Here is a 24,688-nt window from a genome sequence, read left to right on the forward strand (position 1 = left end):
ATCAGCTGACAAGGGATTCATCTCCAAAATTTATAAACACCTTCTGCAGCTCCATACCAAAAAAACAAACAACCCCATCAAAAAATGGGCAGAAGATCTAAACAGACAATTCTCCAAAGAAGATATACAGATGGCCGAGAAACACATGAAAAGATGTTCAACATCACTCATCATTAGAGAAATGCAAATCAAAACCACTATAAGGTACCACCTCACACCAGCCAGAATGGCCATCATCCAAAAGTCTACAAACAGTAAGTGCTGGAGAGGGTGTGGAGAAAAAGGAACCCTAGTACACTGTTGGTGGGATTGTAAATTGGTGCAACCACTGTGGAAAGCAGGATGGAGATTCCTCAGAAAACTCAAAAGAGAACTACCATTTGACCCAGCAATCCCACTCCTGGGCATCTATCCAGAGAAAACCACGACTCGCAAAGACATGTACTCCGATGTTCATTGCAGCACTATTTACAATAGCCAAGACATGGAAACAACCTAAGTGTCCATCAACAGAGGAGTGGATCCAGAAGATGTGGTATATATACACAATGGAATATTACTCAGCCATTAAAAAGAACGAAATACCAGCATTTTTAGCAACATGGATGGACCTAGAAACTGTCATGCTAAGTGAAGTCAGCCATACAATGAGACACCAACATTCAATGCTTTCACTGACATGTGGAATCTGAAAAAAGGACAGACGGAACTTTGCAGAACAGATGCTGACTCACAGACATTGAAAAACGTATAGTCTCTGGAGGAGACAGTTTGGGGAGTGGGGGGATGTGCTTGGGCTGTGGGATGGAAATCCTATGAAATCAGATTGTTATGATCATTATACAACTACAGATGTGATAAATTCATTTGAGTAATAAAAAAAATGAAAAAAAAAGACTCAATTGTAAGAACTGAATTGAAAGAATGTAACAAACACTGATTTATCAAGGAAGCCTCTACAAACTATATGTCTAACACCATGGTACAGGATTTCGGTATATAAAAGAACAATAAAACGGGACTCCTGTCCCAAAGGACACTTATTGCAAAAAAATGTGACCTCTCATACACAAAGTAATTAGAGAATAAATAATAAAATATTTGTGTGTGTGTGTGTGTCTTTTTAGGGCCTCACCCATGGCATATGGAGGTTCTCAAGCTAGGGGCTGAATCAGTGCTGTAGCCGGCCTACGCCAGAGCCAATGAGGGATCCGAGCCATATCTGTGACCTACACCACAGCTCACAGTAATGCTGGATCCTTAACCCGCTGAGCGGAGCCAGGGATCGAACCCCTGTCCTCGTGGATACTAGTCGTGTTCGTTAACTGCTGAGCCATGACGGGAGCTTCCTAGATAATAAAATCTTAAATTTTGTGGTTCAGAAATAAGCAATTATGAGAGTTCCCTGGTGGTGTAGCTGATTAAGGATCCAGCATTTTCACTGCTGTGGCTTGGGTAGCAGCTGTGGTGCAGGTTCAATCCCTCATCCTGGAACTTCTGCATGCAGAGAGTGTAGCTAAATAAATAAATAAATGCAATTACAGAACAGCAAATATATGTTAAATAGTCAAGTTATTTATTTTTAAAAGTAATTTTGAAAGTGAAACTGGGCATTCTTTTTCTCAAATGCTGCCAGAATCATTCCACCAACAGAAGTTTTATAAAATTACTACTACTATAAAATTCCATAGAAATTAAGCTTAAGAGACAAAGAACAAAACTGAAACGCAAAGTTCTAGGTTGAATTTTCATTTAAAAAAAAAAAAAACCCAACAAGCTTTGTTTTAGGGTATGAGTTAAATGGAATAGCATTAGGAAAACTGCCTCAGGAAGTCAGAACACAATATAAATCAGTCAAACTTTCCATACCTTTCTAATCACAGGAAATCTTAAAATATCCCTCCATTCTGTCTGTGTGTGCAGCAAAGCAAAGTCTCTGAGACATTCAAAATATTTTCTAAGGTAGAGATTAAATTTTTTATCACATTAAAGTAACAATCTATACATGAACATTATTTATATATGTCATTCCAAAGAAGGAGTGTACATTATTCAAGATAGAAGAAGTCTTTCTAAAATGTAATGAAAGAAGAAAAAAGCAAGAAAAGTAGAGTTAACTAAAGCAAAGGGAATGAAAGAAAACAAGATCTTTCCTGGCCATTCAGTGCGAAAAAGTTTCAAGCTTGTTGGGCTGATAATTAACTGCAGAAACAGAACTAAATAGCAGATTTTCCATTGGGCAGCTGGACATGTAGAGAAGAGTGGACTTAAGGGGCCAAAGAACTAAGAGAGAGACCAGGGAAAATAGAGGCGGCCTTGAGACTACAAGATTAAAAGAGAGCTTGGCCAAAAATATCCTGGCCCTTAGATCTTGAACTTAGAAATTGAGAGAGATGTCCTGGATTAATTATCTCATGGCCAGAAAGTTTGGCATCACTTGCTTAATTAGGCATCTCAAAAGGGTCAGTGCAGGCATTAGGTCCTCAACCTCTTGAGAAACCTGGCTAAAAATATTTAATATCTTTGAATAGACCTCTATGAGTTAATCTTATTTCCCAAATTAATTACTAAGGTTTTGCCTTTGCATATTGTTTTATACTTGAACACTCTTTATAAAATTATTCTCAAATTGTTTTCATAGGGATATGTTTATTTCTGTGGATGTATGTGTTTATTTTCCCCCAAATAAATCTCTGTAACTTGTTCCCAAGAAGGTGACCATCCAGCTCTTCCTTCCCTGCATCTCCTCCCTTGCATCTGGGCTGGTTTATAACAGCTTTGCCTAATAGACTTCAGTGAAAAGGATGCTGCGTGACTTCCCACACTGCCTCCTAGGCCTTGAAGCTTCTGCTTGGGTCTCTTGGAATGCTCGCTCCTTAAGTTGTCATGTGGTGTGAAGCCCAAGCCAAGCTTACAGAGCACCCGCTTGGAGAAAAGAAAGATGGAAATGCCCAGTAGTCCCCAGCTGTTGCAGATCTTAGCTGAGCAGGAGACATGGGAGTAAAGAAGCTTTCCCAGAACTCCAACCTCAGCTGTCAACTAATTGCAACTGTTTGAAGAACCCCAACTGAGAAATGCCCAGCTCTGTTTGGGCAGAAAAGTGAAATGTAATAACAGATGATTACTTTAACCTACTGAGGTTTTGGAGTGATTTATTTTTTTTATTTATATTTATTTTTTATTACTCAAATGAATTTATCACATCTGTAGTTGTATAATGATCATAACAATCTGATTTCACAGGATTTCTGTCCCACAGGGGGTGATTTATTAACACAGCAATAAATAACTGGAATAGGTAATAAACTTTTGAGGACTGATCTAATACTTCTTGATTTATTTATAATACTTAGTATAAAGTTCAGCACCATCCTATCATTCTGCTATGTAACCAATTCTATATAGCTATCATATATTTAACTGCACAATACCACCATACTCTCTTTATTTCATTGGGCGCAAAAATAAGTTGTTACATTTTGTTGAAATTTGTAAGCACTATAAAATAGTGCAATAAATGTGGTATACACATGAGTAGAATCCAGAAGTTTATGTTAATGAAAAGGGATCATGTATTCTTTTTAAAATGCAGACGTTATTTTTCAGAGCAGTTTAAGGTTCTCAGGAAAACTGAGTGGAGAATACAGAATGTGACCACATACCCTTCCCCCCATATATGCAGAGAACTCTCCCAGGTCAAGATCCCGCATCAGAGAAGTACCTTCGTTACAATGGATGAACCTGCACTGACGTATCATTATCACCCAAAGGCGTAGTTACATTATGATCATCCTTTGTGTTGTACATTCTATGAGTTTGGGCAAATGTATAATGACACGTACTCACCATTAAAGTATCATACCGAATAATTTCATTGCCCTAAAAATCCTCTGTGCTCTGTCTACACATCCCTGCCTCCCCTCTAACCTTGCTAACAACTCATCTTTTTATGGTCTCCATAATTTCGCCTTTTCCAGAATGCCAGAGAGCTGGAATCATATAAGATAGAGCCTCTTCGCATTGGCTTCTGTCACTTAGTAATATGCATTTAAGATACTTCCAGGTTTTTAAATGGCTTGATTATATATTCTTTTTGGAAGAAAAATAATGTCATATTTTCTGATTCCTCATTTGTTCTTTAATCCTTTAAAATCTAGCTTCTATTCTCACTGCTCGGTGGAACCGTATGTTCTTAAAGGCCTTCTGAGTCACAAACTCCAGCCTTTTCTGTAACACTGAATATTGTTGTCCAATGTCTTCTTAATCCTTTTCCTGTGGCTTTGTAAGATTATTTTTATTCTTCTTCTCTTTTTCTTTCTGCTAATTCCTTCCTACATACTCTTCAAGGGTAGTGCTTCCTCAAAAGGCTATCCTTGGCCTTCTCTATACTCTGTATTACCATCGCCTCATGTTTCTCTCATACTCATTATCTTCTGTCTAAAATATCGAAGCATAATCTTTGATCATCTCTCTTGCTTCTTACCTTAAGCCAGTTACCAAAACCTATCAATTCTCCTTACATCTCACAATTGCCCTTTCTTTCCATTTCTTTAGCCTCTTTCCTGCTTGAGGACCTCATTAACTCTTGTTTAAATAATGGCTTTTTCCATTTTTCAGTCTCTTTTCTACTTGATGACCTCATTAACTCTTGTTCAAATAATGGCCATAGAGTCCTAGCCAATGTATCTCTGCCTTAAGCCTATTTTCTTAGTTCATTCTATTCAGTCCTGCTAGATTAATTTTCCTGGACTGCCTTGCTGATTAATGTCTGCTTCCATGTCATTTGAAATACAAATGGGTACTTATTATTTCATAGTAAAATGCTGGAATAATTAATGATAACTGTTATTTTAGTACATAGTTATTAACAACTTATAAATGGATAAAGAGTTAAATTGAGATCAGATAAAATTAATCAAATGAAACAAAATGACATCATATTGAATAAATTGAATATCCGGAGAAAGTGACTTAGATGACACAAAGAATGCTGTATCTTTTTTGAACCAACAAATATTTATAAAATTATAAATTATAATGCAAGGCAGAATTATAGATGATATATTCTATCAAAACTCTAATCTTTTTAATATGCTTGTGTACTGGCATTCTAATTTTAATAAGAATTTTGTTATCTTATTCCATTTAGGCCATGAGTGTTTTATCAAAAGTCCTTTTTGGTATTATTCACATCTTGAGAGTTTGTTTTATAAAGCAGAATTTTATTCCCTTAAAATTTTCTCAAAATACAGAAAAAGCTACAAACTCATGTACAATGCACATGCTATCTTTGAGCCAAAATAAATCTTAAAAAAAAAAGTTGAGAGAAAACCATCAAGTATTCAAAATACATTTACCAATTTTTAAAAGAAGTAAATATCTAATTTGAGTTTGAGGATATGGTAGTTGCCATTTTTAAGAAGAATATTAGAGTATTTATTTTTTTTTACTTTTTAGGGCCACACCCACGGCATATGGAGGTTCCCAGGCTAGGGGCCAAATTAGAGCTGTAGCTGCTGGCCTACACCACAGCCACAGAAACACCAAATCCTTAACCCACTAATCAAGACCAGGGATGCATCCTCATGCATTCTAGTCAGATTCGTTTCCATTGAGCCCACGATGGGAACTCTGAGATTTTTTTTCCAAGTAGAAGTCTTAAGTACAAAGTTCCTTCTAGAAACTGTATCAATGAAAACTTTGTTTTCTTACTTGTAGTTTGCCTTACCTTACACAAAAAGATTAATGGTAATATTTAATGTTACTTCAGCTTTTTGAGCCTCAGCATTTTGGAATGAAGAACCAACTAGCAACAATTTTTAATAGACAGCATTGTGGATCAAGGATGAATTCAATTGTACAGGGAATATAGCCAATATTTTATAATAGCTTTAATGGAGTATAATCTATAAAAAAAAATGGGGGGGGGAGCATGTGGCATACAGTGGTTTTGGTGGGATCTCAGTTCCCAGACCTTGGGCTTCAGAGGGGAAAACACTGAGTCCTAACTTCTAGACCACCAGGGAATTCCCTAAAAATTTCGCATCACTCTATTGTATACCTGAAACTAATACTGTAAATTAGCTATACCTCAATAAAAAAAGAGTGACCAGACATCTCAATTTGTCCTTGACAGTCCAGGTTTATGCCTATTGTCCTTGTTAGTGGAATCCTTTTTCATTATTAAACGTTTCTTAGTTTAAATAATAAATTATATTGCCACTTGCAGCAACATGGATGTGCCTAGAGATTATCATACTAAGTGAAGTAAGTCAGAAAGAGAAAGACAAATACAATATGACATCGCTTATACATGGAACCTAAAATATAACAGAGATGAACTTATCAGTGAAACAGAAATGGACTAAATGGACACACAGACTCAGAAAACAGACTCGTGGTTGCCTGAGGGGAGAGAGGATGGAAGAGGGATGGAGCAGGAGTTTGGGATTAGCAGATGCAAACTATTATATACATAGAATGGACAACAACAAGGTCCTACTCTATAGCACAGGGACCTCTATTCAATATCCTGTGATAAACTATAATGGAAAAGAATATTTTAAAAAGTTTGTGGAATTCCCACTGTGGCTCAGTGGATTAAGAACCTGACATGCTCTGTCATAAGTACAGTAGGAAAAAGAATTGGGAAATAACAATTAAAAAAAAAAAAAAGAACCTGACATAGTATCCATAAGGATATGGCTTCCATTCCCGGCCTGGCTCAGTGGGTCAAGGATCAGGCATTGCCATAAGCTGCAGCATATGTCACAGATGTGGCTTGGATCCAGTGGATCTGGCACTGCTGTGGCTGTGGTGTAAGCCAGCAGCCGCAGCTCCAATTTCAATCCGTAGCCTGAGAACTTCCATATGCTGCAGGTGCGCCTCTGAAAAAAAAAAAAAAATTAATTTTGAAAAGAATGTAATTTTGCTGTACAGCAGAAATTAACATATTGTAAGGCAACTATACTTCAATTTAAAAAATAAAAATTAAATAAATAAACAATATTGTCACCCTACCCAAGAGACATGTTAATCAAATGACCTATGTTGGCATAGTTTGGATATTGATTCAAAAAAATCAACGGTAATAGAACATTTGAAGGCTGAAAAAATAATCATACAAAAAAGGATGATTTCAATTGCACTTTGCTTTACTTGCTTGCTGAGAGATTTCTCCCTCTCAGTCAACAAATAACAGTGAATTTGACTGAAAGAATACTAATAGCATAAAAAAGCAGTAAAGAAAATTTATCATGCAGTGGTCAACACTGAAACAAATGTAAGCGTCATCTGTTAAGCATCATTCTTCCCCACTTATGATCTGAAAATTTCAGAGGCAAAACTAAGAACTATTGTTCCTAGAATCCCCTTCCTAGATGGTTCTGGGTGGAGTCTTCCAGCTGCAGGCACTTAGGTGACACTGGAATGGGGAGGAGCAGAAGCGATGGCTCTCCTAGGGCAGTGACAGACGTGCTGGCTGACAGTAGACCCGAGGTTCACAGCAGCCTTTGGATGAGTTCCTGCAAATTACCCTCTTTGGTCCCATAGACAATTGAGATGGCTCGTGGTGGCTGCTGGAGAATTATTTGATTTGGTGCTGCAAGCTTATAGGGTTTGTAGGAGCTTGTCCTGGAGAATCTTGAGAGAAACAAAGGCTTCCCAGAAAGTTCTTGAAGCCAATGACCTTGGCAATGCAAACTGAGCTGATCTTTAATTTCCCAATCCTTCCAATGATTGTGGAAGCCTCTAATTCCCATGTTAAAACCCTTCAGATTTAGTGTACATAGAGCAGCTTCTGTTTTTCTACCTGTACTTTGTTTCAAACAATGTGGAGGTTACTATGCATTGTCCACACTGTTTTGATAGGGTGTTCAAAAAAGTCCTGTGCATTGTAATATAGTAATAGAATTATTAGCCAAAACCAAAAAAGCGTATTATATGAGAGATTTTTAGGCTCCCCTGTACTTATGTAACATGTTAAGACAAGATAGAGCTGTAACATTTTAAAAGGATGTTTAAACAAAACAAAGTATTAAAAACTTTTACATAAAAATATTAACATAGCAGCTCTTATAAAACTAAATATTGGCTGCTTTCAGAGAAAGTAACTCATGTGCTCAACTCTTCTGAAGAAATAACAAAACTGATGCACCTCAAGAAAGCGAATGTTTCTTAGATAACATGTGCTAAATATTCTCCTTCATTTTACTGTGGATTTAAACTTTTTAATCTTTCTCGATTTGTACTATAAAGTGCTTTCTAGACAGATTCTAACAACCCACACTGCTACTAACATTGTTTGAGAATGTATTTCACTATATCTTTGCCTATATCATATTTTTAATTTTTTAACTAGTAAGATTTCCATAGCATTTTAAAGAAAGTTGTTTCTCTTGGCCTTTGAGTTGCTGGCATTTGTAATATGTCTTATCTGGGTAAGAAAACACACTTCTAAAAACTAGGAAACATGATATTATTTTTGGTTCTGTTGTGGATTTTTCAGTGGCCAAATATTTGTGTTTTTCAATTTAAAAAATAAATAAAAAAGGACTGTTCGTCCTGACTCTCCTTTCTCAAAATAGAGCACTTAAAAAATAAGAGCAGGGAACCCTCCTGCACTGCTGGTGGGAATGTGAACTGGTACAGCCGCTATGGAGAACAGTTTAGAGATACCTTAGAAATCTATACATAGAACTTCCATATGACCCCACAATCCCACTCTTGGGCATATATCCGGACAAAACTCTACTTAAAAGAGACACATGCACCCGCATGTTCATTGCAGCACTATTCACAATAGCCAGGACATGGAAACAACCCAAATGTCCATCGACAGATGATTGGATTCGGAAGATGTGGTATATATACACAATGGAATACTACTCAGCCATAAAAAAGAATGACATAATGCCATTTGCAGCAACATGGATGGAACTAGAGACTCTCATCCTGAGTGAAATGAGCCAGAAAGACAAAGACAAATACCATCTGATATCACTTATAACTGGAATCTAATATCCAGCACAAATGAACATCTCCTCAGAAAAGAAAATCATGGACTTGGAGAAGAGACTTGTGGTTGCCTGATGGGAGGGAGAGGGAGTGGGAGGGATCCGGAGCTTGGGCTTATCAGACACAACCTAGAATAGATTTACAAGGAGATCCTGCTGAATAGCATTGAGAACTTTGTCTAGATACTCATGTTGCAGCAGAACAAAGGGTGGGGGGAAAAAATGTAATTGTAATGTACACATGTAAGGATAACTTGATCCCCTTGCTGTATAGTGGGGAAATAAATAAATAAATAAATAAATAAATAAATAAAAATAAGAGCAGAGGAGGAAAAAAAGGAGCAGAGAAAGCTGATAAATTTAAATATGCTAAATTGATAGTGAATATTCATTTGTTTATTCCTTGGTTCTACACTTGCTGAGACCCATTAGATGCCAGGCAGGTGTAAAGAATCAGGGCTGATTTCAGAGATGTCACCCTTGTCGGGGGGTGGGGTGGGGGGGACACAGACTAGCAATCAGATGACAGTACAGCTCCACAAGTCTATCCAAAGCACTGGGGCCACAAGAGTTTCAGAACCAACATCCTTTGCAGATTTTTAGAAAGGTAAGACAATACATGTTACAGGTAACACATAACACCTCCATGGAGCCTGGGGGAGCTTCCTATAAACAAATATAGCAACATTTCTGTAGTAAAACATTATGAATAAACTCATGCCCGTTCGGTCAGATTTTGCCGCCAGTAGGTTTTGGAACGCGTTATAAAATAAACTTTTGGCTTTCATAACTTTGTGGACTTTTGGAATTGCAGACAAGGGACCATGGACTTGAAAAAGGGCATCTTACTTTCTAGGCTAGAAGTAGGAACAGAGTACTATGGGAGTGCATAGGTATGGCACCAACCCAGTCTGGCAGAGGATGGGGAGGGGAGTGGAGGGAAAATAGAAGTTGGCTCATAGATGCCAATAAAATGCAAATAATTTACTGTATTCTTGTTCCTGGGAGATGTGAGAGAAGTTGAGGAAGGGATTATCTATCACCTGATGATGAACTCCCAGAGACTGCTTTTGAGTTTTCTTCCTTTATTGTCGTGTTGCAAACTGTCAGATACTTCTTGCTATGTTAACAGAGTTAACAATGAAAATGCTATCCTCTGGATTATTCAAATCCCTTATGGGAGTTCCCGTCGTGGCGCAGTGGTTAACGAATCCGACTAGGAACCATGAGGTTGCGGGTTCGGTCCCTGCCCTTGCTCAGTGGGTTAACGATCCGGCGTTGCCGTGAGCTGTGGTGTAGGTTGCAGACGCGGCTCGGATCCCGCGTTGCTGTGGCTCTGGCGTAGGCCGGTGGCTACAGCTCCGATTCGACCCCTAGCCTGGGAACCTCCATATGCCGCGGAAGCGGCCCAAGAAATGGCAGAAAGACAAAAAAAAAAAAAAAAAAAAAATCCCTTATGGATAGAATAAGATATTGCAAACAACATGTGGAAATAGCGGGACTTCCTTTAAACACTCAACTATTTCTTGCATGTCTATGCCATAGTTCAAGGTGTTTGCTTCTTTGTTTGTTTTTTAGGACAGCACCTGTGGCATAGGGAGGTTTCGAGCCTAGGGGGTCAAATTGGAGCTGTAGCCACCAGCCTACACCACAGCCACAGCAATGCCAGATCTGAGGTGTGTCTTTGATTTACACCACAGCTCACGATAATGCCGGATCCTTGACCCACTGACTGAGGCCAGGGATTGAACCTGCATCCTTATGGATACTGGTCAGATTCGTTTCCACTGCGCCATGACAGGAACTCCAGTTCAAGGTGTTTTTATACTTTCTTACACTGTTCTCTCTCTCTCCGGTCTCTCTGGTCCCAGCTCTATCTTACACCACTATACAGAACTGATTATCCCAGTCCCGTGCCTGAAAACCTTTAAGAGCTCCAATGGAAAAAAAAAAAAAAATCTATATTGCTGTCTATGTCTCTCACTCAATGTGTGCTCTATAGACCAGGAATGGGTCATCAACTTACAAAAAAGACTTGGGTAGAAGGACAAATACAAAAAGGCTTTTTGAGGATGGCGAACTCGATGGGAACAGGCCAGAGCAGGCACATGGGATAAATGCCAGCGCTCAGGGGCGAGGTATGAAACGAGCCAAGACAGTCTGGTCAAGAGCTCAGGCTGAAGATGCTTCTTGAGATTGAAGTGTGTGGAAAGCAGATCTAGTGCTAGAGTCCCTTTAACAGGGGCCTAAAAAATATCTCAACACGAGAACTGTTTGTACGTGAAGAGTCACTTCCAAACATTGACTTGTCTGGTGCTTATTTTAACCTTCCACTTCCCCAATCTTACTTGCACAAATTATTTGCACTATTTCTTCAAGGTAGCCTTTCCTAAATAAATGCAAGTTCAGGACCTGACCAAGTAACACATTAGTCAATCAAAAGTACCATTGAGAATCTATTCCAGAAGTGCCTCGTAGAGGAGAGAAATTTTGAGCATAGTCATTAGAAAATAAATTCAGGGGGATTTGCACTGGTATAGTGCAATTTACTATATTGTCTTATCATCCTACTGGGAGAAAATATTTTTAAAAATTCTAGAAACCTATAAAATAATTCAATAAATATACCTTTAAAATATTTAAAAGTTTTAGGGCATTCCTTTGTTTCTGCCCTGCAACATATTTACAAATACAGAGTACAACACATTAGCTATTCACTTGTCCTAGCTGGGACAAAGTTAGGGGACTAAATAGAAAAACCTCAAAAATGGTCATTTGAATTCTATTATGACTATGCAAACCAGAGGAGGCTGGTTAAACATGAAAAATGCAAAATCCATTTCATTTCTTGTTCCAACTCTATCTCTAATATGAGGGCAGGGAGAGAAAGAAAGGCATCTAATGTTTTCCCATTACCTTCTCACGTACCCTAAAAGATGGCAATGCCTCCCACCTACAATGTTTACCTAATTGGAAATTTATTTCAGTGACAATTTAAAAAAATCTGTTCCATATAGAACCTCATTTTCCTGAGGTAAGATTGATATAAACCTGAGATTGTGAGTATATTGGGGTGGGGGAGGGATAAGGAGGAACCACCCTGCTTTGTGCAACATGGCACTGCACTCCCTGAAATAACCTTATATTTGAAGACTATTATAGCCTTGCAAGATAGGTTTTAAAGATTAGTTAAAAAAAAAAAAAAGGGCTTAGAGGTGGAACTACTAGTCTGCTATGGGAAATGCAGTTCATAGAAGGCCCAGGCAAAACCAGAATTCAGATCCCTGACTCCTTGCACAATTTGCTTTCACACTATATATGATAGGAACTGCATTCTCTCAAAGGCATTCATCCATTCTCTAATGCAGTCACTCAAACAAATCTTTATTCAGAGTTGATTTAGGCTTTATTTAATAGTACCTATTAAATGTCAGACACTGCACAGGAGATACAGTCATTAACAAGTCACACAATAATCCCTGATCTTACAGACTGCAGTAAAGTGGGGGAAGATAGAAAATAGACAAGGGGCATAAGCAAACTATATAATCACTTCAAAGGTGGAAGTACTGTGAAGAAAAATCAAGCAAGAAGGAAGCCAAGACACAAAGCAAAAGGAGACTGTGTATTTAGATAAATTGGTAAGCACAATCACACGGGAAATGGCATTTGAAGAAGGATGTAAAGGAGATGAGAGACTGGATACATGGCCATCCATGAGAAGAGCATTTTGAGAAGGGAAACAGGTGCAGAAGCCCCCATCTGAGACTGTGTTTAGCAGGTTCAAGGAAAACCGGGAGGGCCATGTGGCTGGAGCAGAGGAGGTGAGGCAGAGTGTAGGAGATGAGGCCAGACTGCGTAGGGCTTGTCTGGTTTTCCCTCCAAGTGAGGTTGGAAGCCAGTGGAGAGTTTTGAGCAGAAGACTGACAGGATATAAATTATGTTACAGTTGAATCATGTTGGCTGCTCTTGGAGGATAGTCCGGAGATGCCGCGGTGGAAGAAAGAAGGCTTGTTAGGGCTTTTCAACAATAATCAAGATGAAATGTGGGAGAGGCCAGGGTTACAGAAGAGAAAGTGGTGTTACGTGGTTATTTCTAGAGAGATTTTGAAGGCTGAGTCAACAGGATTTCTCCATGGCTTGGGTATGGGTGTGAGAAAGAAGAAGACGCGGCAAGGGTGACTCCAAAGTATTTAGCTGTGCAACTGAATGAAAGCATTGTCATTTACGGAAATGGGGCTGCAGGAGCAACAGAGTCATGAAGAGACCAACGTGTTCAGTCCTAGACATGCAGAGTTTGAGTGGGCACCCATGACATCCAGGTAGAGACCAAGCCGGGGAGTACATCTAAGTCTGGAGTTCAGGTGGGAGGTCTGGATGGGAGCTGTAACCCGGGGGGTGGGGTAGGGGGGTCGGGAGCATTACATGCTAGTCAAGCTCCGAGGCTGGAAGAGGTCACCAGGGAAGCGATTACAGAGAAGCACCTAGAGAACTGAGCTCCTGAGAGCTCCAATGTCTAGATATTAGAAAAAAGACGAAGAGCAGTCAATGGAATGCAAGAGTCACTATTTCAAATGCTGCTGCTTGCTTAACTGAGATGAGGACAGAAGGCTGGCCACTGCATTTCGCAACGTGAATGGCACTGGTCACCTGATCAAGTGTAATGTCAGTGCAATGTTTGTTTGAGAGGAGTGGGTTCAGGAGTGAGGGGTGGGGGAGAGGATCTAGAAAGGGCCAGCTGTCAGTTCCTACATACTTGCCTTGGATATTTCTATGTGGTCGTTAGGTACAAGAAATGTTTTAGTAATTAGGACAATAGCCCTTTATATTATAGGCCCTGGGCTATGCACTTTCTATATTTCAAAAAGAAGAATTCCTGGCAGCAAACTGTTGTTCACAAACGAGCAAAGTGAAAGAGGTTAAGTAACTTTCCCAAGATCCCATGTGTGGTAAGCAGCAGAGCTGGAATTTGAATTTAGGTCTGTTTGACTTCAAGCTTTCATCCTTCACCACTGTGTGACAATGCCTTTACATAGCCACGTTACGTAGGCAATTACATATGAAGAGGCCACATAAAAGTGATTCTTTCCTGAGGTTACACGCTGGCTTGAAAGAGGAATGCCGAAGGTGAAGGAGGGTCCTCTCTCATTGTTGGTCAAAGCATTCTTCATCTCAGGCGTAACAGGCAGAATTGAACAGAGCTGATCATTTTGGCTGCCTGCAAGCTCTCAGCAGGCCCCTAAATAGGAAGCCCTTTTTGCTAGAAAATGGCTTGATGAGCCAATTTGAGCCATATTATTAAATTCAAATGATTCCATTGGAAAGAATTTAGTCTTACGAGCCTCAATGAAAAAGGAGAACCAAGGTATGTCTATAAACCCAATGCACCCAATACAAAGAAAGAGAGTGGGTTTTTGGGTTTTTGGGTTTTTGGTTTTGCTATGTGGTTGTCTATTTGCATGAAGAGCAGTGATATTTACCCCTTAGCAGAGAAGGTCTGCGGTAAACTGGAAGGGACACATCTCATAACACCCTGCAGGCCCACTCCCTGTCCACACCAGCCATTCGCTTCCACTGGGATTCTAATTTACCCTCAAACTCAGCTACTGAACCTTCTGGCTTGGGCCCAGGGGGATATGGGTCACATCAAACAGAAGTGTGATGGAACTCTGTCTGGCTAGCAAGAGAAACACTTGAATATCTTAATTGCCTCTGTTGTGAAAGCCAGAGCTTTAAATTTTGTTGCAGCTTGATCCAATATTAAAGAAAGAAAAAAACGTTAAAAGTATCAAATAGACTTTGCTAGGAACTACTGAAGAAAATATATCAGCTGATTTCGTGTGTGTGTGTGTGTGTGTGTGTGTGTGTGTGTGGTGTATTGGGGGCAAAACACTGCAATTCAATATGACAATCATAGAGGAAGACAAGAAAAACAGAAGAGCTAATGAAAACATTTGGGGAGTTCTCAAGAGTTTACAAATGAGTGAGTATTCCCAGGAAAACAAAATCACCCTTGATCACACACTTTTATCTATATCGAGGTTATAGCGTAGAATTAAAACTGAGTCCCCCTAAATCTGTTTCTCTGCCAAATTTATCATTAACCTCTGTATCTAACACTTCATCTTCTTTCATGCCCCATTCCTGTTCCCATCAAAGGAATATGAGGAATATCAAAGAAAGGGGGGGGGGGTTTGAAACTGAGAAGGACCCTGCAGGGCCCTTCAGGGAACAAAAGTCCCAGTGTGTCCCCTGCGTCTTGTCTGTAGTAAAAGGATTGAGTCTTCTAGGCTTTCCCGAGTTGCAAAGAGCACACTCAAGCAGTTACTAATTAGGGAAGAGATGGGATGCAGGGACAAAAGAAAAGCAGTTAAGTAAGAAAAGTAATAGTATCAGTTCAGCAATAAAGCCGGAATCCTAGTTCCTCCTCAAGGAATATATATAACAACCTGACACGCATCTTGGAGTCGTTCTGCAGGAACTAAGACCCTCACCCGGGGAGATGACAGTGACCACAAGCATGTAGGCTCCAGGCTGATAAGAAACATCACCCTTACCTCACCACCAACCAATCAGAAGAAAGCCATGCACGCTGCACCCTCACCCCTTTTAAAAACCTTGCCCTGGGAGTTCCCGTCGTGGCGCAGTGGTTAACGAATCCGACTAGGAACCATGAGGTTTCGGGTTCGGTCCCTGCCCTTGCTCAGTGGGTTAAGGATCCGGCGTTGCCGTGAGCTGTGGTGTAGGTTGCAGACGCAGCTAGGATCCCGCGTTGCTGCGGCTCTGGCGTAGGCCGGCGGCTACAGCTCCATCCAACCCCTAGCCTGGGAACCTCCATATGCCGCGGGAGCAGCCCAAGAAATGGCAAAAAGACAAAAAAATAAAAAAATAAAATAAAATGTTAAAAAAAATAAAATAAAAACCTTGCCCTGAAACTCACCAGGGAGTTTGGGTCTTTTGATCACGAGCTGCTCATTTTCCTTGCATGGTGCCTTGCAAGTAGAGGCTGTATTTTCTTTCACTGCAACTGGGTATCAGTTAACCGGTTTTGCTGTGTGTCAGGTGAGCAGACTCAGGTTTGGTTCAGTAACAGAATCTACTGATCAGGCACTTGCTTTTAGTTTTATAGAAATAGAGGCTTACCGTAAAACCTTTTGCATTTGTAAAATACTATTCTCGGTTTTACTGTTTTGTTTTGGTTTTAGTTACACATGTATAAGGAAAGAAATTAAAATACTATAACAGGAGTTCCCGTCGTGGCTCAGCAGAAATGAATCTGACTAGCATCCATGAGGACGCAGGTTCGATTCCTGGCCTTGCTCAGTGGGTTAAGGATCTGGCATTGCTGTGAGCTGTGGTGTAGGCCAGCAGCGACAGCTCCCATTCGATCCTCTAACCTGGGAACCTCCATATGCCATGATTCGGCCCTAAAAAAAAACAAAAAAAAATTAAATTAAATTAAATTAAAAAATATTATAACAGTGTAAACTGGGAGAAGTCTCCCTGCCTGCTGGGCCCTCAATTCCTTTCCTCAGAAGCAACCAGTTTCTAGTTTCTTATGTATCCTTCCACATATATTTTATGAATATATCCACATTTATTAGCTGTATCTTCAGAATAAAAATAACTGGTTCTGACCTGATATTTTTCCTTTAGTTTTTCACATTTTGTGGAATTTAGTCTAGTAATCACACCCCATTCTGAAAAATAAATAGCATGACTTTTTTCTTCTAACAATGTTCAAACAATTCATAAATACTTAAGTTGCACTTTTATCTTAAAACGTTTACTTCACAATCTACCATCCGATATGCCTGACATTGGTAGACATCAGAAATTTGAGATCAGTACTTGCCCAGACAAAATCCTGGAATGTTTACTGAATAGCGTTCTTGCACTCGCTGCATTAAGTGTAAAATCAAAACATGATGAGAAACCAGTGCTTATTCATTTAACACTGGGCCTGTGATAGAGTCTGCTTTCCTGAATGCACGTAACGGAAGCTGTGTCAGGTGACTTGATGACTTGATGCCTAAGTCTTTCTTTATGTAGTCCTTACATATTTTTATGAATCCAAGGAACAATTTGATATGAAACTGAAATACGCAAAATGGAGGAGAAGAATAAAAATGAAGTTCCCGTATCCTTTGAAACTGAAGTTTCTAGCAGTTTCCAGCGTGGTTCAGTGCAAACGAATCTGACTAGCATCCATGAGGATGCAGGTTCAATCCCTGGCCGCACGTGGTGGGTAAAGGATCCAGCATTGCCGTGAGCTGTGGCATAGGTCACAGACATGGCTCAGATCTGGTGTTGCTGTGGCTGTGGTGTAGGCCAGCAGCTACAGCTGCGGTTTGACCCCTAGCCTGGGAACCTTCACATGCTGTGAGCTCAGCCCTCAAAAGACAAAAAAAAAGAAAAAGTTAAGCTTCCACTTGAGGCGCAGAAATACGTGACACTTTGTTGACCCTTTCATTTTTTCACGGGGTGTCATGAACATGTTTCCCTGACTTACCTGGATGTTCCAGCATGTTCAGGTCTGGCCAGAATTTTTTTCATACTTCTTTGCCAGCTAGAGAACATTTGGATGGTTCGGGACCTTCCCTCTGGCTAATGGTCAGCAGTCTTCCAAAATGTCTTTACTTTTTTAACAATAATCCAACTTTTTTAGGGCCGCACCTGCGCATATGGAGGTTCCCAGGCTAGGGATCGAATCGGAGCTGTAGCTGCTGGCCTACGCCACGGCCACAGCAATGCCAGATCCTTAACCACCGAGCAAGGACAGGGATCGAACCTGCAACCTCATGGTTCCTAGTCAGATTCGTTTTCGCTGTGCCACGATGGGAACTCCAACAATAATCCAACTTTTGAGGTCTTGAGAAAGGATGAAATGTGACCTGTTAGGAGGGATCCTTGAAATAGAAAGATTCACCATATATATGTTATTGATTTCATAATATTCATGTGAATTAATTGTGAATTTTTACAAATTTAATGTGAGAAAGGGCAAAACACAGCTCTTGTAATGAGTTAAAATAACAGATTACATTTACACTGAGCTGAGGCATTTCAGGAAAATGTGCACAGAGCCCTTTGACATATAGGACTTCCTCTCACTCCGACGTCCTTGCTACCCCCTCCCTAAAACAAGACGCCATTGACCTCATTTCTTTCTGAAATGGCTCTTTAAAAAAAAAAAATGCAATTGCTTCTCACAGAAAACATATACTATATAGCTACATGATAAAAACTCAACTACCAATGTACATAAAATACACACTGAATTCAACTTAAGAAAATTTCCCCAAATAGTCACATAAGTTGTTTGGGACAGACAGACAAAACAATAGCTGACTGAATTTTTCCCCTTTCACCTAATCGTTTTTGGTCACGGAAAGACATAGGCAGAGCTCGGCTGAACACCCATCTTTCATTCTCTGCAGCTCCATTCAAGGATTCACCCTGCACAGAGTGTGCTAGAGTAAGGAAGTTCAAATTGACATTAGGAATAATGCTAGTAGCGGTAGAATTTTAGCTGGAAAAAAAGAATTTCTGGGATTCTGGAAAGTTGTCTATAGAACTGAAAAATAGGATGAAAGGGGATTTGGCCGCGCATTAGCATATTAGGACGAAAAAAGATCAGGGACACAAACTGAAGTAAAACAAAAAGATGGAACTACTTATAATAAATGAAAGAGAAGAAAAGACAGTCATAACTGAATGAAGATTTCTATTTTCTGGTGTCATATATATAAAATCAAATCTCCCACTTAAATATGCTAGAGGACTAAATAGCTGGTTGGCTTCTGCTCTGCTCTAAATCAAAGACAGTGTACATGGCAAAGGAAAAGCTTGTAATTACTGTTTCCTCTCTTTATAGAGTATGGGTCATTGCATTTCACCTCTCAAGAGAAAAAAGTACCAGATTTATGAGGGCTCTTTCCTCCTCACCTCATCCCTAGACCCAGTTTAAGCCTTAATCCTCATCTCTTCAAAGAGTACAGCATTTCAATTCATTTCAAAGCACTGGGTTGGTGCTGATGAGACTGGGACCAAAATTAAAAAAAAGAGATTAGCTATGCTGAGATAAGTACTGCAAGAGCAGTGAACCGACCAGCCAGCCTATGTAGAAGTTGCCTACTGCTGTTTACAGGAAATTGTACAAAGCACGGTACTGGAACAGAGGAACGGGGCATACGTCATAGGCTTTGAAGATGGAGAAAAAATGTCTGTGTCAAATAAATTAAGGATTCCCCCCCCCCAAGGAAACAGAAATTAAGACATTCAAATATATATGTTTCACATACACATGCACAAACTGAGCACATAAAAAGAACTCCTTAAAACCTAATTTAAAATAAAAAATAATACAAAACTATATTACAGCAGTTGTAGCGCTTTATTCCTCTACAAGAGATAATAAACTTTATGCTGTGCCCATGACAGCAATGACAATTAACTGTTCCAAAGACCTGACCACTAAACACTTTTTTGAAAAATATGAAAATAATTACATCAGCATATGGACTCTGGAAAATTTCTTCTCCGGTAATAAGGTCAGATGGACATTTCCTGTTTCACATTTCTAGTACACGTTGTCTCTTAGACAATAATAGTGTGAAACAATAGTTTGGCATGGGTTCAATGCATACTAAGAAATGCCCTGGCCCTTGAAACCTGGGATGAGTTAGACTCAAATGGCAGAGATCTCAGTGACGACAAGAAAGGCAGACTGTCTGGGGCGTGGTGGCCCTAGAGAAGAAGATTCAAGAAGCCCATCTAGACTTCATCTTTGATGTTTCTTGACCAGCGAAGAGTTCTTTTGTTTTGTTTAATGTGTACATTTACACAGATAGCAGTTAGGCTCGTGTCTGCATAACCTGGCTTAAAAAAACTGTGTGCGAGTTCCCGTTGTGCCTCAGCAGGTTACGAACCTGACTAGTATCCATGAGGATGCGGGTTCCCACCCTGGCCCTGTTCAGTGGGTTAAGGATCTGTTGGTGCTGTGAGCTGCGGTATAGGTCGTAGACGTGGCTCCGATCTGGCATTGCTGTGGTGTGGCATAGGCAGGCAGCTGTAGCTCCAATTCAACCCTTAGCCTGGGAACTTCCATATGACACAGGTGTGGCCCTTAAAAAAAAAAAAAATTGTTTGCCAGGCAAAACTGCAATACAGAAAAAGAATGAATGAGCAATTCCTCCTGAATTGCTAACCAAGACTGGCCCCTGCTTCTATTGCTCAACCTCCTGTTCCTGCTCTAAACAATTAATCCAGGTGACATGAGCTCCTTCCTGATCCTCACCAAACTCTGCAAGCACTGGAAATCCTGAGCCTATCTATGGGCCTCATCACTCCCTTGAACCCCATGAGACAGAGCCACCCAGTAATGGGCCCCTCCTAAACTTGGTGGTTCAGGCACCCATCTTCTCTGATGCCAAACTGGTATCCTCAATACATTCTGGCATCAAAACCACTTGTGAGAATATTTAGGCCAGTCATTTCCAATGACATCTCTCATCTCTAATCTTCTGCTACTCAGTGATGGATGGTAGGCGGAGAGAACATTCTAAATAGAGCAGAGGATGCAGAGGGGTTAACAGGTGGACCAGCATACAGAATTAGGAGCGGCAGAATCTGAGCCAAGAAGTTACAAAGCAGAAGGACAGTGGGGAGGAGGGTGGCCTTCCACCCAGTGCCAGAGGATGACAGGGATGCAGGGATGGGAAAGCTGGAGGTCATCCTGGACCAGTGTCCCTCTTTCACTCGCCACACACCATTCGTCCCCAAGTCTTCCTCTTTTTTATTACAGGAAATAAGACATCTGCTGTTTTCTCTTTCTTTCCTTCCTTCGTTTGGCTTTTTGGGGCTGCACCCATGGCATATGGAAGTTCCCAGGCTAGGGGTTGCATCAGAGCTGCAGTTGCTGGCCTACACCACAGCCTCAGCAACGGGGGATCTGAGTCGCATCTGCGACCTACACCACAGCTCACGACAATGCTAGATCCTTAACCCACTGAGCAAGGCCGGGAATCGAACTCTTGCCCTCATGGATATGAGTCAGGTTTGTTTCTGCTGTGCCACAATGGGAACTCCTCTGCTATTTTCTTTTTTCCCCAAATAATAAAGTTTTATTATTTATAAACAATACATATCTATTTTTAAATTTCAAAACAATATAGAAAGATAGAAAAAGTAAAAATCATCTCCAACCTTATGACCTAGAAATATGCACTGTTATAATATTTTGTTGGAAAGCCTGATAGATAGCTCTGCAGACATGCACACTTCAAAACACACATACAGACAAATTTACAGAATGTGAGGCATGTTACACATGGAGTTTGGTAACATTCAGTTTTCATTTAATAGGTCACAGATAGCTTTCTATTTCAATAATTATCTATACACACAATCATTTTGAATGGTTATATAATATTTCACCAATGAGGATATGCCATAATTTAACAAATCTTTCATTGAAGGAGACTTTTTTTCAGTTTTGACTCTTATGACAGCCCAGTTACTAATACTTTGTACATATATACACGCTATTATGAGAGTTTCTTTACTAATGTAATAATAAAAATAGCTCTCGTCTCTTTATTTCTATTTTTTGATCTTCGGTGAGGTTTTAACATTGTGTAGGCCATTTACATTCTTTGATGAATTGCTGTTATTTTTCTTATAGTCATAAGAGCTCTTTAAATATTAGGACTATCAGCCTTCCTATCTTTAATACCATTCATGTGTCACAAACTTTTTTTTTCCAGTTTGTCCCTTGCTTTACAAACTTAATTGTATTATGTTTTTGCTGAATCGTTTAATTTTTACATAGTCAAACTTCTTTCTTGGTTCAGCCCTGCTGGTTTAATCTCCTAACATTCCTCCGAGCACCAGCCTAAATCACATGGTTTATCCCCTTTCACCCAGATAACTATAACAATCTGAATTGGTCTCCTTGACCTCTGCCGCCTAGAATCTATACTCCATACAGCAGTCAGAGAGTTCTTTTTAAAATAAGAATTTGGCCAGGTCCCTTTTCTGTCTAAGACTATTCAATGGTGAGTGTCCCAAGTTAGGTATTCATATAGCTCTTCTAAGAGGCAATCAGATAACAAATAACCATAGCAAATGTTCCTGGGGCATTATTTATTTGTGAAGATTTTTGAAGAAAGAAAGAATGTTATTCTTATTTTAAGAAAAACACAGGAGTTCCCTTGTGGTGCAGTGGGTTAAGGATCTGGCATTGTCACCACTGTGGCTCTGGTTACAGCTGCAGAGCATTTTTGAGCCTTGGCCCAGGAACTTTCACATGCTACAGGAGCAGCCAAAAAAAAAAAAAGAAAAAAAGAAAAAAGAAAAGAAAAGATAAATATATTATGGAGCAATGTGCAACATTCAAACGAATTTTTCAGATAAACAAGACTATTTCAAAGACATTAGTATTTAGGTGGAAATGTTTAAAAGGCAATGGATATACGGAGGGTAAACCCTTAATGTGTGGGGAAGGGAGTGTCTTGCGTTCATCAAAATTCATTGCCTTTTCCTCCTGATCACATAGATTTCCCAGCCTCCTTTAATGCTTTTTTTTCTTTTTTCTCTCTCTCTCTCGTTTTTTTTTTTTTTTTGTCTCTAGGGCCACACTGGAGGCATATGGAGGTTCCCAGACTAGGAGTTAAATCGGAGCTGTTGCTGCAGGCCTACACCAGAGCCACAGCAACGCCAGATCCAAGATGCACCTGCAACCTACACCACAGCTCACGGCAACACCGGATCCTTAACCCAACGAGTGAGGCCAGGGATCGTACCCGCAACCTCATGGTTCCTAATCAGATTCGTTTCCACTGCACCACGACGGGAACTCCCCTTTATGCTTTTTTTTTCCTTGCAAATTTTTTCCTTATTTAACTTTCCTTAAAAGTACAGATTCCTAACTGCGTAGTCTCATAATTAAGCAGTGATTACCACACAGGAGGAGCCCAACAAATGTCAAAGTCTTCAGTTTTCAAGTCCCATGTCACAACCACATCAGTCTGATTCTCTCCTTCTGGACAGAATTCCAAAAACTGGTTTGATTCACGTCACTGATTCCTGCCAATCACCGTGTGATTGACTTCTGGTCCATGAAGGTGGAAGAAATTACAGTGATCATATGATTTAGTGTCCAAATCAGGACACTGGTAAGAGGGAAAGAGGACACTATTCATTGTCACTTTAGGAATTAAGGCATAAACTGGGGCATATGGTGATCGCTCCGTGAAGCGTGTCACCCCGGGGTGGGTCCAAACCTAACTCCCTCCTCTCCTCTCCAGCCTCTTGACAGATGTGGAAGATGCTGGCAGAAGAGTCAGTGCCCTGGATAGAGCCAGTGGACGGAAAGCTTGCACTAAACTATTCCAAGAATGAGAATACCACTTCCAGCATTTCAAACCATTGTAGGTGTCGGCAGTTCTTATCCTGACTAGCACGACGTAAACACAACGCTTTCCATGATATGGCCTTTCTCTAGCTCTCCAACCTTAACTTTCATCATTCTCTAGCTTGAATTTAAGCTGTAGCAAACTGAACTGCTTGCTCAAGTGCTTTTTTTTTTTTTTTTTTTTTGTCTTTTTTTGCCATTTCTTGGGCCGCCCCCGCAGCATATGGAGGTTCCCATGCTAGGGGTCGAATCGGAGCTGTAGCCACCCGCCTACACCAGAGCCACAGCAACGGGGAATCTGAGCTGTGTCTGCGACCCACACCACAGCTCATGGCAACACCGGATCCTTAACCCACTGAGCAAGGCCAGGATCGAACCCGCAACCTCATGGTTCCTTGTCAGATTTGCTAACCACTGACCCACTTGGGAACTCCTCAAATGCTTTTAAATACACTTCTATGTGACAGTCTCTCCCACTAATCAGGAGTTCCTTGATGGCAAAAATTAAGTCTTCATTATTTTTGTAGCAAATCACTACCTGGCACATGGTACTTTTCATGAATAGCAGTTGCATGAAGAAATATTTAGCCAAGTAAGAAGTAAATCTTTTAACAGGGGCTACTTCAGGACCGGAATTAAAACCATCAGAACTATACACCACATGGAATATCTTATATCTTTGAAGACGTGTATTCAAATGCAAGATTTTGGAAAAATGAGCGACACATTTTTGTAGCCCTAAAATGCGAATGCAAAAATATTCTTCCTCTTAGCCTTCAGTATGCCTTTATCTTTGCCTCCCACCCCCGCATCCCGTTTCTCCCCACATATACAAACACACAGACATTCGCTCATGTCCTGGGGGAGTTTCTGACTTAATCAACAATAGGAGAATAATTTCAGAGGAAAAGAAAGAATTAAGATTCCAAGTTCAGATCCTCATGCTGGCAAATAATCCCTACACGAGGTGCTTTTGCTCAGCCGGGGGATTTATCACTCCTGCTTCCCAAGATGATTAAGAGTTGATGTACCATTGATGAGGATATACACAAGAGCATGCTATCAGCTCAAGAAAGGGGCTTTGCCTGAATGATTTAATTCACATTAATAGTCGTTAAGCGGCACACAGAGCATAATGCCCTCTCTGCTCTAAGAAAAGGAGGGGCTTTCGCCACCTAGATTATGAAATATTGATTAATTCATGTATGCTGACATCCATCTAAAAATGAAATCATTCAATCTGTCACTCCTTCCCCCA

The 24,688-nt window shown here is 40.2% G+C and overlaps 1 long non-coding RNA gene across 3 annotated transcripts in view; it reads right to left on the bottom strand.

The window, feature by feature from the left end:
* The window catches only part of LOC106508363 (uncharacterized), a 169,298-nt gene that overhangs the window by 22,720 nt on the left and 121,890 nt on the right, over positions 1-24,688 (bottom strand). Inside the window, exon 6 of one of the 3 annotated variants that reach the window (XR_014844648.1) lies at positions 17,527-17,923. The exons of the other annotated variants lie outside the window; for them this stretch is intronic. This is a non-coding gene — a long non-coding RNA (uncharacterized LOC106508363). The remainder of the gene's footprint in view (positions 1-17,526; positions 17,924-24,688) is intronic. 3 annotated transcript variants of the gene reach the window in all.

The sequence above is a fragment of the Sus scrofa genome, chromosome 4 (genome assembly GCF_054392235.1).
Source record: "Sus scrofa isolate SSC_HxYL_T2T_F1_AM1 chromosome 4, Sscrofa_HxYL_maternal_Yorkshire_Landrace_v2.0, whole genome shotgun sequence".
Classification (NCBI taxonomy): Eukaryota; Metazoa; Chordata; class Mammalia; order Artiodactyla; family Suidae; genus Sus; species Sus scrofa.